We start from the raw sequence: 16,833 nt of genomic DNA on the forward strand, positions 1-16,833 counted from the left end.
ATATGTTAATGGCAACTCCAAATTCAAATTTTCCAAAAATCACACATTTTTTATTTCCCTCGTCTCCCGGGGCACCTCGCTCCTGGGACATCGCGATAAGTATCATGACCTTCATATACATTACAACTTAGGAAAATAAGTACAAATAAAGCAAATAAAGTTTTCAAATCTTCTCTCAAATCTTCAACTTCAACGGATTAAACATATAATAAATATCTTAAGCACAAAGTTATTAGTATACAATAGTTTGTTATCATCAAAACCGTGTTAATGAACCAAATGCACATCCCTCACGCGACTCATACACACATTCACTCATAAATTCAAATTCTACCACTATAGATGAGCTCATATAGTTGTGCATTTGTGTTTGATGTGAAATTACCTACTTGCCTTGAGGAGGTATTTGGTACATGGTGTCACAAATATTCCTATGCAATGACATTCTCAGGAATATTTCTTCCTGTAATGGGATGCCTACTTCATTAGAATATTTTTTGTTTGAGGCAGCAAGATTTCAGGATGTACACAAGATTACATGTCAATGTTTGATTGAACATAAGAATCCCAATAGACATAAAAAGATGTATGTTATATACCCTTGACATGTGTATATCTAATACATAAAGAATACTTATATTTTAACACAAAAATTACTAAGAATATGTCCATTAAATTTATGTTATAAAATTCTTAAAAATTATAAATTAAAAAAATCAATATTTAAATAATCAAATTAACCGAAATAATTAAGGTAATATGGTATATTAATATTAGTAACTAAATTATAGTATTATAACACAATAGTAATATTACTTTAATTTTATTAATAACATTATTTAAAAATATAATAATATAGTCAAATAACACTAGATTATAGGGGCATTCTTGTCTAACTTGCCAAAATAATAGGGTAATTTGGTCCAACAAGTAGGATTCCCATGGAAATTGGGGGTGGAGGGGAATGAGATACTTATGTTTTGTGGGAATCTTTTGTTTTCATGCATACTAAGATTCTTGTCATATAAGAGTCCCACCCTCAAATAAATTACGGCCCCACAAATATTGAAAGATGATGTGAACCAAGTACCCCTTAGAGATTAATTCACAACATGTGTTGACCTTATAGGTCACACCCGGTTTTGATAATGACAAATACTTAGGTATTTGATGACTTTCAAATGTATGTGCAGGTACATTTTAGTAGATCAAGTAATGGCACATGAAAGTAAAGCATGAAGACCCTGAAAATTAGTTTTATGTTGTAATTCATTTTATGTAATATGGGTCTGTAATAGTACTTAGGATATAGCATTAATTACCTACATATAGGATATATGGTAAGGTCAGTAAGACCTTAGTATGACTCTAGGTCCCAACACTCATGCACATATATCACACAAAATACAAGAGTGTTAAAAATGCACTTAGTTGAATATTATAGGAAATTTGAGAGAGTTTGGGCGACCGAACCCCAGGAGTTCAAAACTCCTTAGGCGCTCGAACTATTGATAAGTCAACAGTTGACTTAGGCTCTCGGGTGACCGAACAATTTTGTGCACACCTTCCACGGGCACTCGAACCACGTGAAAAGTTCATTTCTCCAACTCGGGCTACCGAGCGATTTAGTTCGAATTAAGCCCCAAGCGACTGAACACATGAGTTCAGGCTACTAAACCTATGGCGGGGCACCCGAAAATCCGAAGAAATGTTTCTAACTTTGATTCGGGCCACCAAACTGAAACTCGGGCTGCCGAACTAATTTAAAGACCTTTTATTATTGTGTCTATTCGGGCGACCGAACCACGGTTCAGCCACCCGAACCTTGCCAGGTTAAAAATGTTTTAACTGTGGTAAATACGGGTTATTTTGGATTAATTACATTTAAACATTTTGGAACTTTTCTAAGAATTTCCAACAAGTCCCAAACGATTATAATTTTTACCTTGCCTATAAATATAGGCTCATTTGTAAGGATTAACAATTAATTAGCAATTTGATTAGCCAAAAATCCTCTCTTTTGAAAATACTCTCTTTGTCCAAATACTCTCAAATTTCCATTCCCTTGATACATTTTTTAGATTGTGAGAGCATATTTAGTATGCTTGTGATTGTTAGATTTTGCTAAAAACTCCCATTTGTTTGTTAAATTGTGATATTATTTTTGGGGAGTTTGGCTTAGTTTTATCCCACTGATTTCACATTACAAATCATTGTTGGGATAGACTAGTAAGCTTTGGGGTCTTTGCATAATTGTTGCAAGACTTCCATAACTTTGATTTTTGTTGTGCAAAAATATTTTCAACAAGTAAAAATATTTTCAAACTAGCAGTGTGCATATTTCATTAAAGAAAATCTTCTTGAACTAGTTTGAATATCTGATTGATATCTTTGGAATATTGATTTGCTATTGAAATGTGCTTTGCTTAAATTCCAAGATATTGCTTGTATTTAACACTCTTGAGCATTTCATTGATAATACCATATTGAGTGTTGTTAGCACAACTATTTGCATCACCGGGCTTACACTATATCCATATTATTGAAGTGTATGTGATTACGTGTTTTGGGTACATATCTGTTTTACATGAAAGCATAATCACTGTACCAATTGATTGAGAAAATACTGTTGTATTCCAAGCGTGGCCTGAGGGGGCGATAATCCAGCCCGGTAAGGATTGTGTGTAAATGTAATAACCCCGACCCGCCACGTGGACTCGGAGTGCTACTTTAGTGACATTTGTGTACCTGATACCTTGTTCATCATAAATAAAATGCATATATGTAGCGAAAATAAAATACATCTCAAAGTACATTACCAGAGTTCTAACTATCTTTATACACAAATATATCAATTTTCACATAATTACATCCCATAAAATTAAACAAAAATAAAATTTCTATCTACACACTACCTATATAAATTTACACCTCTAGTTCGGCTCCTTTAGCCTGTTAGACCCATTCTTTAGGATTTTTTGAAAAGATAGTTTGTAAAGTAGGGATGAGGCACAGCTCGGTAAGGGAAAGACTAAATTAATGTCAGTGTGCGATCAACATGCATTTAGTGTATAGAAAATAACCAGTTCATTAAGTAGATAAACACATTTATGAAAACATTCTTATTTTACACTCACACACAGAATTAGCCGAGGATAGGGAAGATTAACCGCTCATACTAGTAGCTTCCCTCTGCTCTAATACCATTACTGGGCACTCACCTTTCTCAATAAGTCATCGAAGTTATCTTATTAATTAACCGTATTCACATAAATTAACAGATATGCATATAAGACACTCCCAGTGACAAACATGCCATTTACTTCCCCATGGCACGGATTGTGCGGCCTGAAGGCTAGACTATTGTCTTGGGGATCCACTCAGACAATAGACATCTGTACTCTCCATTAACATACTCCGCGGGTATACGCAGCTCCAACTGCTAGTCCGATTGCCCTCACCCATGGGGGTGCATTCACCTCACGTAGGTGTAGACACCCCATCTTTACCCAGACCCAATATATGTATTACTATTATTATTATTATTATTATTATTATTATTATTATTATTATTATTATTATTATTGTTATTTTATTATTATTATTATTATTTTATTTATTCTTATTATTATTATTATTATTATTATTATTATTATTTTTCATTAGTATTATTAATATTACTTTTATTTTTATTTTTTACGTCTATTTTATTATTATTATTATTTATTATTTTCATTATTATTTTTATTATTTTTATTATCATTATTATTAGTATTTTTATTACTACTATTATTATTATTATTATTATTATTATTATTTTTCATTAGTATTATTATTATTACTTTTATTTTTATTTCTATTTATATTGTTTATTATTATTATTATTATTTATTATTTCATTATTATTGACATTATTTTTAATTATAATTATTATTAGTATTTTTACCTTTATTATTACTATTATTATTATTTTATTTATTTATCTTTGTTATTACTATTATTATTATTATTTTATTATTATTATTATTTTTATTGTTATCATTATTATTAGTATTTTTTATTATTATTATTGATATTATTATTTTTATTATGATCATTATCATTATTTTAGATATTATTTTATTATTATGGTATTATTTTTATTATTATTTCTTTACTATTATTTTGATTATTCTTATTTTTTTTGATTATTATTATTATTATTATTATTAGTATTTTTATCTTATTATTATTAGTATTATTATTGTTTTATTATTATTTTGCTTACTATTATTATTATCATTATTATTATTTATTTTTGTTATTATTATTTTGTTATCATTTTTAATATTTTTATTAATATTTTATTATTATTATTATTATTACTATTACTATTATTATTATGCTATTATTACTATTACTATTATTAATACTATTATCTTATATATTATTAGTGTTGATACTTTACTATTCTTATTATTATTATTTTTATTATTATCATTTATATTATTTTTTTATTATTACTATTTTTATTACCTTATTATTATTATTATTGATAAGCTAGGGTTTTGGGAGTTTTGTTTTATAAAAAGCCAAGAGGGGGCGCTGCAGAGGCACAACATCACACAGCCGGCAACCGGAAGCCAAAACCCTAAGGAAATTTTTTTCTCGCTGCTGTGCAGCGCTCCCGGTGGCAACCGCCCTTCTCCCAATCTCACTCACCCTCATGCACAGCCGCAACCACCATTCCTCTCAGCTCTGGCAAACACCCAGCCTCCCATAGCTTCGACAACCCTTGCTGTCCTCCAGATCCCGGCAGTAGCAGCGGTCACCATCTCCGGCCACCATCTTCCATTCACGCCCAGCTGTGAGAAGCCCCCCGATGGCCCTGTAATAATCCACGAAGCCCCCAGCTGCTCCCCCACGGTTTTACACACCCACAAGCCTCGCAGCAACCATCGTCGTCACCCTCTCCACCGTCGCCGTCCGCCACATACATAGAGCAGCTGCGTTCCTCACAACCCAGCAGCCGTCCTGGTCGCAGCCGTTTCTGCCACTGCTGCATCTGTGGCGCTCTCCTGATCCTCCTCGTTCTCCGGCGCCCAGCTCCGGCAGTGCCCCCGGTGAGTTCCCAGCACCACACACACACACACACACATACACACGGAAAACACCCTACACACACAGTAACCACACAGCATGTACACGGAAATTATTTATTTATTTACTATTATTATTTATGTGTTTTGATGTTGTAATGCTTTTAATAATAGATCTGTATTTATTTATGTTTTATTGTTAATATTTGAAATACAATTATTGTCTTGAATATTTATTTATGGTTTTTGTTGTGTTGATATTATAATATTTTAAGTGCAATGTATTTAGTTGGTTTGTATATTTATTCATGATTTCTTTGTTGATTTTGTAACATTTAATATATAATAGTTATTCCATTTGCTTGTATTGTATTTAGGGTTTTTATCATTATTGTTAATTTTAATATGTAATATGTTAGTGTTTTAGGGTTTATTTTGTTGTCATTATAATATTTAATGTGTAATATATTCCTCTTATTGGCTTACATGTTTATAGTTCTTTGTTTTTATTGTAATATTTAATGGGTAATATGTTCACCTTATTTGCTTGTATGATTATTTCGGGTTTTTTTTATTTGTGACATTTAATGGGTAATATATTCATCTTATTTGATTGTGTACTTATTTAGGGTTTTTTATTATTATTGTATTATTTAATGTGTAATGTGATTATTTCATTTATTTGCATAATTATTTAGGGTATTCTTAATCATTATTTTTATTATTAAATGTTGCTCCCATAGTTATCATTTTATATTATTGCTTACTAATGTTAAAGCTTATTTGTTCCCATATTTATCCTTGCATATCTACATATTGATTTTAGAATTGATTGTTTCCATAATTCCATTATTTTGTTGTCATACTCATAATCGTGTAATTACATACTAACTTTAGAATTATTTGTTTCCATATTGTATAGTTTACATTTTAATTGTAGGATTGATTTGTTTCTTTAAGTATGTCCATATTGTAGATGTTATCATTAATTGTATGTTAATATTAAGACAAGTATTGTATTATTAAGATATACCTTTTTATTATTAATATTATTATTGCTACAACTATTATCTTTATCATTATATACATATACATACATATATTTTTAGAATTGTGTCATTATTGTATATCCTACTGCGTGTTATTATTATTATTATTATCTTTTTTTGTGTAGGTATATATGTTAAAGTAGGTGTTATTACTACTATTAGGGTATGTATCTATATATTATTTGAATTACGTGTTATTATTACCATATATCGGAATACAAGTTATTCATTATTATTATAATTATTATTATTATTATACATATATATACATATGCTAAGGTACGTGTTATTATTACTATTACATTATATACATATATTTAAGTTAGGTGTTATTATTATTATTATCATGGCGTTCATTCTTCATAATTGTAGTATTTATTTTCTTTAAGTAATTTATATTATATTTTTATTTCTATATCATTGTACTTATTTATTTATTTATTTTTTTATAAGATATTTTCTCGATATTCCAATCCCTATGATTTTATTGTGAGGGTATGAGCCTTCGGGCATCACGTACCCTAAGCTCTGAGGGAATATCTATATATATATATATATATATATATATATATTATCTTTATTTATTTATTATTTTATTTATTTATTTATTTATTTATTTATTTTACATGTACTTATAAATTCATAAAAAAATGAGTAATTTAAAGAATTATTAGATTAACTTAAGGATAATTTTAAATTAATTAGGTACCGTTCGTAAGAACGGGCGCGTAGGGGGTGCTCGTACCTTCCCCTCGCGTAACCGAACTCCCGAGCCTAACTCTGGTAATGTAGACCGATTCTACCCTAACGGGGTAGTAATCATGTGTTCTAACCGCACTAAAGGTTAGTGGCGACTCCTACACCATATTTTTCTATGAAAATATTAAAATGATTTTTAATTTCGCCGCCCGGGGCACACGCGCTCCCGGGACGTCGCGACAGCTTGGCGACTCCGCTGGGGACAAACGAGAGTCGAGCCATTAATTAATTAGAAATTATCCCAAGTTCAAATTTAATAAAACTTTTAGTTACTCCTTATTTTGTGAATATTGTAATTTGTAAATAACTTTGATTAATTGTAAATATTTAACTTCCATAATTTGTAAATAATCTCAATTAATTAAAAATATTTTATTTCCTAATTTGTTGAACATTAAATGTAGATATTTTGTTTCCAATTATTCTGAATAAGCATATTAAATTTAGATATTGTGAATAAGCATATTAATTATAGATATTGTGTATACTAATCGTAAATATTTTGTTTCCTTATTTTTGTTTCCAAATTTTTTTGAATAAACATATTAATTGCATATATTGTGTTTCCTTATCTTTTGAATATATGTATTAATGGTAGATATCTTGTTTCCATATTGTTTATAGCATGTGAATAAATGTGGGGGATAGCGGGATTAGGTGAAATTTAAATGCACACACTTTCACGCTCTATACCCGAGCTTTCCTTACTAGGATTAGATAGGAGTGTAATAGCGTTTGTCCCCACGTGGCAGGGCTTGTGGGGACCCGTGAACCACTCCACTCAGTTTAAACTTTGTCCAAACTCCTTTTGGGTGAGGATGGAGGTTAGATTGGGAACCTGTTTTATATAGGGATTAGAGCCTACCCACATGTACTTGTCTATAGTCTTCCCTGACTAGGATAGAGCCATGAAAAACCCCATATATACGTACCTACCCTAGGTTGGGACAGGAGCCACATCCTTCTCCATGTATAGCGTGTTGTATATATGTTGTGAGATACTTTGTATCATACCATGTATTTGATATCAATTTAGACATGCATCCTACTTTGTCAATATTCTGAAAAAGCCCAATAATGAGACCAAGGCCCATCCTTTCAAAACATGAAGCACTTGGCCCAAGCATTTTAAAATATGGGTCGGCCCAACCCTTTTCAAATAACTCGGGCCCAGTTTTTTGAGAAATAACAAGTATAGGCCCAACATTTTCCTAAGCAAAAACTCGGCCCAAGCCTGATTTTCAAAAAAAAAAAAAGGGGGGTTAAATCCAAATTTCAAAAATGGGCTTAGGTCCTATTACCTAAAAATCCGGCCCAACCCTTTTCAAATAACTTGGGCCCAATTCTTTAAAAACAAACCCGGGCCCAAACTTTTCCTCAGTAAAAACTCGGCCCAAACCTGATTTTCAAAAAGGTTAAAACCCAGATTTCAAAAGTGGGCTTCGGCCCTATTGTCTAAAAATATGGGCTAACATTTTTCTAAGCAATCCAATCCCAAGTCCTTTTAAAACTAGGGCCTGATCCCATCATGAAATATATTGAAGCCCATATTTTAAGATACTTGAGGACCAAGTGCACACTAAAGTCCACAAGCCCGTATTGAACAAATCCAGTGGGTTGACTAACCGAGGTCAACCCCAACCTTAGATCATAATTTGACCCTTCATAGAATCTGAGGAACATGGACCGTCATCAAGGAGAAGAATGATTGAGGGAAGAATTGAATTGAAATTGTGATTGTCTTAATCTTGAAGTCTCTCATTAGTGGGACTTTTCCTAGAATGTTGACAAAGTAGTTAGTTAGGTTACATTGCATCCATGCATTCATGCATAATTTCACACATAATCATGCATGATAGGTCACATGCATGGTCATATCTCTATTGGTATGTGTAATTGCACTAGTTACATCCATGCACAAAAATTCATTGCATCCATGCATTCATGCATAATTCCACACATAATCATGCACGATAGGTCACATGCATGGTCATATCTCTATTTGTATGAGTAGTTGCACTAGTTACATCCATACCCAAACATTTATAGCATCCCATGGTCATACATTAAATACTCACACATTCATGCCTTACATAATCATGCATTCAGTTCTAAAAAGGGAAAGTTTTGGTTTGTAGTGCCTAGCCACAGAATTCGTCTGAGCAAGCAACATTGAGACTGTCACGCATCAATACAATACTAGGAGAAGGGCAAAAGAAATGAGTGAACAATTGGAAGGTAGAGTCCTGGACATAGAACAAGGACAAGAAGAATTGATTGAAAAAATGAGTAAAATTATGGAATTGTTGATGAACAAAGGAAAAGCGGTACAAAATGATTCTGAAACAGATATAGACCCTACTCATCCTCCAGGGTTCACCCTAAATCATGGACAAATATCAGCTCCACCGCCGGGCGTCATGGGGGATCCAATGCAAAATATGCCTCCATTTATCCCAGTCGTGCCAGCACAAGGGTTTCTAGTGGCAGGGACTTCCCCCTTAGCAACTCCTGATATGGGGATAAATAGATCTGAGTCTGAGCGTCGTTATGATGTATTTGAGGAGCGCTTGAAAGCAATTGAAGGGTATAATACATTTGACTCCGTTGATCCTAATGATCTTTGCCTGGTGCCAAAGGTCGCTCTGCCGCCAAAATTCAAGACGCCGGATTTCGAAAAATTTGATGGAACCCACTGTCCTTGGACCCACCTGCGCCTGTATTGCCAAAAAATGGCTGCACATATTGATGATGAAAGGTTGATGATGCATTGCTTTCAAGATAGTTTGACTGGAGCAGCTATCAGATGGTACATTTAGCAGGATCGAGCTCGAATTCGTACTTGGAAAGATCTGGCAAATTCCTTCATAGCTCAGTACCGCCACGTGATAGAAATGGCACCTGATCGCATGACCTTACAAAGCATGCAAATGAAACCTAATGAAACATTCAGAGAATATGCATATAGATGGAGAGACATGTCCATCCAAGTGAGCCCTCCAGTGGAAGATAGGGAGGCTATCTCCCTATTCATGAATACATTGAAAGATCCCTACTTCGGGCATCTCCTAGGGGCAACCCCACATGACTTTATGGATATTGTTGCTACTGGAGAGAGAATTGAAACGGCCATCAAAGTCGGAAGAACCAAAAGTGGTGATGCAGAAACTGACCCGAGTAAGAGGAAGAAAGACGAGGAAGCACAGATGATTCAGGGGCATCATTACCAAGAGGGTAAAACCCGGTGGACAAATAAGAATTTTGCCTACAAGCCCACAGTACATCAAATAGTGCATTCAGGTGCGCAACCCCAAGCAGTTTCCTTCGGACCTAAACCTATTTCAAGGCAGCTGAATGTTCAGGACACGGGAGGGAGCTCCCTAATGGAAAGAAAGAGAAAAGAAGTTCAACCTATTCCGATGACATATGCAGAATTGTTCCCGCAATTGGTGGAAATTAAAATGGTTGCGCCAATACCAGGATTGTTGCTACAATCCCCTTTCCCAAGGTGGTACGACCCAAATGCTCAATGCGAGTATCATTCTGGGGCAATAGGTCATTCAATCGAAAAATGTTGGCATTTCAAGCATAAAGTACAAACCTTAAGAGATTTGGGTCTATTGGCAATTGACGTGGAGGAGCCTGTTGTGCAACATTGAAGGAATGTTTTGAAGATCAGATCAGTCAGAGAAGTACAACAAGTTTTGAACCAGAGATATTCCGCATATAGTCGGAATAAACGGGTTTACTTTTTGACCATGGAAACAGAGAAATACAAGTGGCAAGCTTTTGATTGTTCGCCCCCTACAGGGATGCTTTTGTTTTCTTTTGTTTTCCTCTTTCTTTTGTTGCAATTTATTAAAGGTTTTGTCTCCGAAGTTTCCTTTTCTATCAAAAAAATGAAATTATGCATTTTTGTATGTCACTTGCATCGGGAGTTCAATGTCCAAAATTTTGTTTACTCATGTTTCTTTGCTAAGATAAGGAAAATAAAATACCAGTATTCATGAACCAAAAGCAGGTGTTAGTTATGAAAAATTCAAGCTACGAGATGAAAATAAAGCAAGATGAAACAATGTTCGTCACTCCATGAGTTCAAATACTGCGAAGAAGTTCTGAAAGCCTCAGTAAAATATGTGTTGGTTTCATGAATCTCATGTCAGTCCGCTAATCAAGTTTTGATCGAATGATAGATGGCCATCTTTGGCCGATCAGTTATCCCTAAAAAGAACCCAATATTGATTTACCATTTGTTAACCCACTTGAGCTTGATTGATAAACTAGTCTTTTCTTAAAAGCCAGTTCACCAAAAAGTTAACCTGGGTTGGGTCTCCTAACGTTTGGCAAGTCATATGAGACAACAATGGGCTATCAAAATGATGGCAGACCATTTTTCTGCTACCTAAAAGAAATTCAAAGAAGAAATCTCTTGCAAGCCCTTTTGAGCCTGAAAAATTCATTTATTGATTAACCCGTCAAAAGATCACACCCCACACTGGGGCAATTTAAAAAAAAAAATTAGTCCCAAATGGAATTCAAATGAAAATGAAGTTAAGATTCCTTCACAAAAGGAAAAGCAAAAGTTGCGATAAAAGAGAAGGAAGAAGAAAAGAAAAGAGAAAGAAAATAAGGGACATACTACGCATGTGATCTTTGACCAAGTTACCCTTAATGAAAGTGCTGATTTTGAGCCTTATTTAACTCTTTCTTTCTTTAACCCGTACCCCTAGCCTATATGACAGTCCAAATAAAAGACCTAACCAGATTGGTATACATTGTTGTCTCTAATGATTTGTCAGACTCAATGATTGAGTCTGAACTACGTAATGACCTGATCCTGAAAAGGTACGTAGGCAGCTTGTTCACATGACAAGTTCGGTCAATACCTTACAGAAACCCCAAACTGGGGCAAACGTTATGAGGGGATGGGATTTTTGAGCCTTGGTTTCCCCTTTATTTTGAAAACCCATATTCCTAAGCCTACGTTTCGTCCCGAGTCTTAAAGACCATCTTGAGATCAAAACATGGGTTGGACTTGGCAAAACTAGGGGCAACCATTAAACAAGAGGTTCCTAATGGTTTCACGGCAGAACAAGGTAGAAGAATAGTTCCCCAATAAAACAGGGGCAATCGGTGAAAGAAGAAAATCAGCTATTCAGTTCGAAAAGGTAGCACCATCATCGTAGGGTTCTCGAATACTGGTATGAAATTTTCTGTTGAAATAGCATGTAAACACAGTAAAACATCTATTTTGTGCATATGACCTTTTGTTTTAGCAAGTTGATGTCCCAAATGCATGATCATTCATCATTCATTCCTTCATCAAAAAAAAAAAAGAAAAAAAAATTCCATTCTTCAAAAGCTCCAAAAGGAGGACGGATGGTCAAAAGGGCTTAATCACGGACACATTCACCAAAATAGGATCCTTGTGAAAGACAGGTAAAATGGTCAAGAATAGTTACAGATGCACTTAATTTGATGCAAACTCCGTGTTGAGTTCTAGTAACGCTGATTTGGGGTGCCTTCGTGTCAAAGTCAAGTTTGAAGCCAATATCAGCAACAAACGATGGTAACTGGGGCAGATTTTGGGTTGAGTTTTGTTTGGACTAATTTTGATGCCGTCATATCAGAGTGCATGATGAAAACATAGTCAAGATCAGTGGATGAGGATCGAAACTAGGCAAATTTTGAGTTCATTGGAGCAAATTCAAGAGCTTTCAAGACAGAATCAAAGTCAAAAGCAGGGTCATGACCAGTGGCATGTAAACACTGAGGCAGATTTTGAGTGCCTTTTTGGAATTTGAAACATGGCCAGAATCAGCAGGCACACCCAAGATCAGAGATTGGGTTGTTGATTACAAGCATGTTGGAAGGAGAAAATATTCATGCATTACCATGCATTTCATTCATTACCATGCATTTCATTCATTACCATACACTTCATGCATTGCATAAGAAAGAAAATATAAAGGGCATCTCATTCAATATGCATACATCTTTGCATTCACGCATCATTATGCACACAGAACAACATTTCACTGCATTCTAGCATCTTAGGTAGCAACATGCATACATATAGCAATAGAGCACTATTCAATCACACTTGCCTGGTTGAATAAACTTTTGAATAATTCTTTTGCCTCATTGACTGAGCCATTCTGGTCTAGACGTATTTTGAAATTCGGGCAGCTGGCCCCAATGCATAGATTAACATACTTTGAAACTGTGGCAGTTGACCCCTTGGTTGTTGAGTCTCAAAGAGGGTAATCTAAAGACAGCCAAAGAAACTCATGTTTTCATTCCCAATTGATAATCCCCAATGGAATAATTCTGAGCCCTATGCTTGAGGACACTTTCCAAAAAATCTCAAGACTTCGTACCCGATTTATCATCCCCCATACAAAGTAGTCATTTCCCTGGTCCAAATTGAGTCATCTACCTTAAAATTAGGGCATCGACCCTCACATCCAAAATTAGTGTTGTTCACGACGAAATCGAGGTGTTGGATCACCTCAAAGCTTTCTTGATTACCCCATTCATGAGAGCAGTTTCATCCAAATTATTCTGATTATCTTATTCACTTTTATTTGACCCATCGCGGTCCACTCTTATTGACCCATCGCGGTCCACTTTTATTGACCCATCGCGGTCCATTCTTATTAACTCTTCGTGGTCCCATCTTATTGACCCTTCGCGGTCCCACCTTATTGACCTATCACGGTCCTATTCTTATTGACCCATTGCGGTCCCACCTTATTGACCATTCGCAGTCCTATTCTTATTGACCCATTGCGGTCCCACCTTATTGACCTATCACGGTCCCATCTTATTAACCCATTGCGGTCCCACCTTATTGACCTATCACGGTCCCATTCTTATTGACCCATTGCGGTCCCACCTTATTGACCTATCACGGTCCCATTCTTATTGACCCATCGCGGTCCCATCTTATTGACCCATTGCGGTCCCACCTTATTGACCCATCGCTGTCCCATCTTATTGACCATTCGCGGTCCAACTCTTATTGACCCTTCACAGTCCCACTTTATTGACCCTTGGCGGTCCCATTCTTATTGACCCATCGCGGTCCCACCTTATTGACCATTCGTGGTCCCACCTTATTGACCTATCACGGTCCCACTTTATTGACCCTTTGCGGTCCCACCTTATTGACCCATCGAGGTCCCATCTTATTGACCATTCACGGTCCCACCTTATTGACCCTTCATGAACTATAGCTCGGGTTCCTACACCCGGTGCGAGTCACCCTTCGTGAACTATAGCTCGGGTTCCTACACCCGGTGCGAGTCACCTTTCCGTGAACTATAGCTTGGGTTCCTACACCCGGTGCAAGTCACCTTCCGTGCACTATAACTCGGGTTCCTACACCCAGTGCAAGTCACCCTTTCGTGAACTATAGCTCGGGTTCCTACACCCGGTGCAAGTCACCCTTTCGTGAACTATAGTTCGGGTTCCTACACCCGGTGCAAGTCGCCCTTCTGTGAACTATAGCTCGGGTTCCTACATCCGACGCAAGTCATTCTCATGTGCTCTCAATCATACATGCAAATCAGTTTTCACAAATCATTTTGGTCTCTTTTGTTACATTGGGCCCGGTCCAAAATCAGCGTCTTTTATCTTTACAGGCTTGTTGCTACAAATAACGTAGGAGAATTCCTACTTTCACTTTGAAGCGACAAAGCCTACAAAGAGGGGCAGCTGTAGACACCCCATTTTTACCCAGACCCAATATATGTATTACTATTATTATTATTATTATTATTATTATTATTATTATTATTATTGTTATTTTATTATTATTATTATTATTTTATTTATTCTTATTATTATTATTATTATTATTATTATTATTATTATTCATTAGTATTATTATTATTACTTTTATTTTTATTTCTATTTATATTGTTTATTATTATTATTATTATTATTTATTATTTTCATTATTATTGACATTATTTTTAATTATTATTATTATTAGTATTTTTACCTTTATTATTACTATTATTATTATTTTATTTATTTATCTTTGTTATTACTATTATTATTATTATTTTATTATTATTATTATTTTTATTGTTATCATTATTATTAGTATTTTTTATTATTATTATTGATATTATTATTTTTATTATGATCATTATCATTATTTTAGATATTATTTTATTATTATGGTATTATTTTTATTATTATTTCTTTACTATTATTTTGATTATTTTTATTTTTTTTGATTATTATTATTATTAGTATTATTAGTATTTTTACTTATTATTATTAATATTATTATTGTTTTATTATTATTTTGCTTACTATTATTATTATCATTATTATTATTTATTTTTGTTATTATTATTTTGTTATCATTTTTAATATTTTTATTAATATTTTTATTATTATTATTATTATTACTATTACTATTATTATTATGCTATTATTACTATTACTAATATTAATACTATTATCTTATATATTATTAGTGTTGATACTTTACTATTCTTATTATTATTATTTTTATTATTATCATTTATATTATTTTTTTATTATTACTATTTTTATTACCTTATTATTATTATTATTGATAAGCTAGGGTTTTGGGAGTTTTGTTTTATAAAAAGCCAAGAGGGGGCGCTGCAGAGGCACAACATCACACAGCCGGCAACCGGAAGCCAAAACCCTAAGGAAATTTTTTTCTCGCTGCTGTGCAGCGCTCCCGGTGGCAACCGCCCTTCTCCCAATCTCACTCACCCTCATGCACAGCCGCAACCACCATTCCTCTCAGCTCTGGCAAACACCCAGCCTCCCATAGCTTCGACAACCCTTGCTGTCCTCCAGATCCCGGCAGTAGCAGCGGTCACCATCTCCGGCCACCATCTTCCATTCACGCCCAGCTGTGAGAAGCCCCCCGATGGCCCTGTAATAATCCACGAAGCCCCCAGCTGCTCCCCCACGGTTTTACACACCCACAAGCCTCGCAGCAACCATCGTCGTCACCCTCTCCACCGTCGCCGTCCGCCACATACATAGAGCAGCTGCGTACCTCACAACCCAGCAGCCGTCCTGGTCGTAGCCGTTTCTGCCACTGCTGCATCTGTGGCGCTCTCCTGATCCTCCTCGTTCTCCGGCGCCTAGCTCCGGCAGTGCCCCCGGTGAGTTCCCAGCACCACACACACACACACACACATACACACGGAAAACACCCTACACACACAGTAACCACACAGCATGTACACGGAAATTATTTATTTATTTACTATTATTATTTATGTGTTTTGATGTTGTAATGCTTTTAATAATAGATCTGTATTTATTTATGTTTTATTGTTAATATTTGAAATACAATTATTGTCTTGAATATTTATTTATGGTTTTTGTTGTGTTGATATTATAATATTTTAAGTGCAATGTATTTAGTTGGTTTGTATATTTATTCATGATTTCTTTGTTGATTTTGTAACATTTAATATATAATAGTTATTCCATTTGCTTGTATTGTATTTAGGGTTTTTATCATTATTGTTAATTTTAATATGTAATATGTTAGTGTTTTAGGGTTTATTTTGTTGTCATTATAATATTTAATGTGTAATATATTCCTCTTATTGGCTTACATGTTTATAGTTCTTTGTTTTTATTGTAATATTTAATGGGTAATATGTTCACCTTATTTGCTTGTATGATTATTTCGGGTTTTTTTTATTTGTGACATTTAATGGGTAATATATTTATCTTATTTGATTGTGTACTTATTTAGGGTTTTTTATTATTATTGTATTATTTAATGTGTAATGTGATTATTTCATTTATTTGCATAATTATTTAGGGTATTCTTAATCATTATTTTTATTATTAAATGTTGCTCCCATATTTATCATTTTATATTATTGCTTACTAATGTTAAAGCTTATTTGTTCCCATATTTATCCTTGCAT

This window comes from Malania oleifera, chromosome 11 (genome assembly GCF_029873635.1).
Source record: "Malania oleifera isolate guangnan ecotype guangnan chromosome 11, ASM2987363v1, whole genome shotgun sequence".
Lineage (NCBI taxonomy): Eukaryota > Viridiplantae > Streptophyta > Magnoliopsida > Santalales > Ximeniaceae > Malania > Malania oleifera.